Consider the following 2,500-nt stretch of genomic DNA (forward strand, 5'->3'; position numbering starts at 1 on the left):
ACGAAGGAGAGAAAGGGGAAACATCCCATTCTCTCCCCATGGTGTGTGTGTCTTAGAGTGAAACACGACGCATCACCACCCCTTCTACGCTATCCTCATGCTGTTTTCTGGACCAGGGAGGGTAAGTGTGAGATCCTCTATTCTCTCTCATCCTTATCCTTATTCTTATCCATATCCTTATCCTTATCCTTTTCTCACCTTTGCTATAGCCCCTTCGAAATAGTTCATGATTCTTCTTTTCTCTATATATATCTCTCTCTTTTTTTTCTTTTCTTTTTTCTTCTATCTTTATCTCTCATTTTCTCTCTTTCAATCTCTTCTCTCTTTTTTTCTCTCTTTCTTTCTGTCTCTCTCTTTCTATCTATCTATCTATCTATCTATCTTTCTATCTCTTTCTTTCTTTCTATTCTTGCTCCTATTCTCTCTCTCTCTCCCCCCCCTCTCTCTCTCTCTCTCTCTATCTATCTATCTATCTATCTATCTATCTATCTATCGATCTATCTATATATCTCTTCTTGCTCCTACTCTCTCTCTCTCTCTCTCTCTCTCTCTCTCTCTCTCTCTCTCTCTCTCTCTCTTCTCTCTCCCTCTCTCTCTCTCTCTTCTCCTCATCTCTCTCTCTCATCTCTCTCCTCCTCCTCCTACTCCTCCTCTCAGGGACAGCAGCATGATCACAATCTACACCAAGTTGAATTTACATTACTCTCCACCCCTGAGCCAATCTCCATCCCACTCCATCTCCGAACCTCTTTCCCCTCATCCTCCGTCTCTCCCCTTACCTACATCCTAGGCCTACATTCCCCTTCCCACAGCCCTTCCCCTTCCTTTCCCTTAGCCAGCTTCCTTCCCCTTTCCCCTCTCTTCCCCTCCCCTCCCTCCGTGAAACCCTCATCTCTAATCCTATTTGTTTTCTTTTTTTCCCCTCTCTCTCCTTTCCTACCTCTTTTCCTCTCTTTCGTTCCCTTACTAAGACGTCTTTCCTTATCTTTCTTCCCTCCTATTTCACTCTTCTTCTTTCGCTATTTTCCTCCCACTTTCCTTTCTATTTCCCTACTTACCCTACCTATCATCTTTTCTTTATCTCTCTACTCTCTTTCTCCTCAACCACCTGCCTCTACCAATTCTTCCTTCCCTCTCTTCCTCCCCCACCTCTCCCAATTCCTCCCCTACCTCTCCCTATTCCTCCCCCACCTCTCCCAATTCATCCCTCGCTATCTTTCCCTCCAACACCCTCTCACCCTTTCCGCTCTACCTCTCCCCCTTCCTTCTTCACTACCTCCCTCCCTATCTGCCTTACTCAGCTTCATATCTTCTCCTCTTCCCACCTCTTCCCTCACCCTTTCTTTCTTCCATACTACCCCTCCTTCGTAACCTTACCTCTCACTCTCTTCCTCCAATATTTCTCTCTCCCTCCTTCCCCTCCCCCATCCCCTTCCCATTCTTCCCTCCTCACTACCTCCCTACTTTCCCCATCCCACTCCCCTACTCCTCCTACCTCCCCCAACCCTCACTCCCCTACTCCAGTCACCTCACCCCCCCCCCCCCATCAATCCCCTTTTACCCGGTCCCCCTCACCATCACCCCCCTACTCCCCTCACCTCCCCCCCTCTTACTACCCCCCTTTCACCCTCACTCCCCATCATCCCTCCTCTCACCTTCCCACACCCCTACACTCCCTTTCTCACCCCCTCCCACACCCCTACACTCTCCTCCTCACCCACTCCCCCACACCCCTACACTCCCCTCCTCAGCCCCTCCCCTCCAACCCCACCCCAAACCCCAGGGACGCGCGAGAGAGGCATGGCTCACCACCAACAACGCAACCGTCTCCGAAACACACCGGGGGATAGGGGAGGGGGGTCGTCTCCTATTGCCCCGTGGCCGCCGCGACATCTGATGAGAGTTATAAGGCTAAGATTTTCGACCTGCCGAGAGACCTCCCTTGCGTTTGGGGAGAGGATGTGAGAATGGGAGAAAGGAGGGGGAGGGTTGGAAGAAAGGAAGGTATGGGAAGGGGGGAGGATTTGTGGAGAAAAGGACAGGGATGGAGTGCGGGTGGGGAAATGGGAAAAAGGGAGGGGGAGGGTGAGATGGAGGGGGAGGAGGAAGGTAACAAAGGGAAAGGGAGGTTACGTGGTGGAGAAAGAAAAGGGTGTGGGGGGAGTGTGGAGAAGGGGACGGTGGGATGAGCAGGGGAGGGGTGGAGAGGGGAAGTTGGGGGACGGAGGAGCTGGAGGGGGGTGAGAAGGTGAGGTCGGTGGAGGAGGGTGGAAGTTGGGAATGAAGTGGAGGAAGTGTTGATATGGGGGGGGGTGCGCATGTGAAGAGGAGGGAGGAGGGAGAGAGAAGTGAGAAAGATGGGAGGAGAACGAGAAAGAGGTGGAGTAGATGAATACGGTGCATGAGGAAGGGGAGAAGGAAGAATTGGATGGAGGAGGAAGGGGAGAAGGTGGAGATGGAGAAGGAGAAAGAGTTGATCGGGAGAAGAAGAATGGGACTC

The sequence above is a fragment of the Penaeus japonicus genome, unplaced genomic scaffold (assembly GCF_977035675.1).
Source record: "Penaeus japonicus unplaced genomic scaffold, GWHDUDI00000001_assembly GWHDUDI00000029, whole genome shotgun sequence".
Lineage (NCBI taxonomy): Eukaryota > Metazoa > Arthropoda > Malacostraca > Decapoda > Penaeidae > Penaeus > Penaeus japonicus.